The following is a 383-nucleotide window of genomic DNA, read 5'->3' as shown; positions in this document are numbered from 1 at the left end:
CATTTTAGTACATGCAGTGTAGTCCCTTTGATAAATTTTTGTGCTAAATATTGCTGCCCTGTTGCATTCTGATTTTTTTCTTTCTTAATCCTTCACATACATGTCCCTGCCTTGATCTTCATTGCAGAGTCTCCATGAGACAAAAACTCTAATGAAATGGTGTACCACAGATAAGCCCCAGGTCTAGGGCTCCCTCGGACTTGCAGCTGCATTTCTGCTTCAAAGACTGTGTGTCTGAGATCCATAGTCTTCATCCCTTCAGGTCCTTGGGGATATTCTCTTGACTAAACTTCAGTGGCTAGACAGAAACACAGTCAATTCAGCTGGCACAACTCAGGTTGCAACTGTAATGTGAGAAATATTTATGGTGAAGAGCTAGGAGC

The sequence above is a fragment of the Pteropus vampyrus genome, unplaced genomic scaffold (genome assembly GCF_000151845.1).
Source record: "Pteropus vampyrus isolate Shadow unplaced genomic scaffold, Pvam_2.0 Scaffold58, whole genome shotgun sequence".
NCBI classification, from domain to species: Eukaryota; Metazoa; Chordata; class Mammalia; order Chiroptera; family Pteropodidae; genus Pteropus; species Pteropus vampyrus.
Note: the sequence above shows the minus strand (reverse complement) of the source record.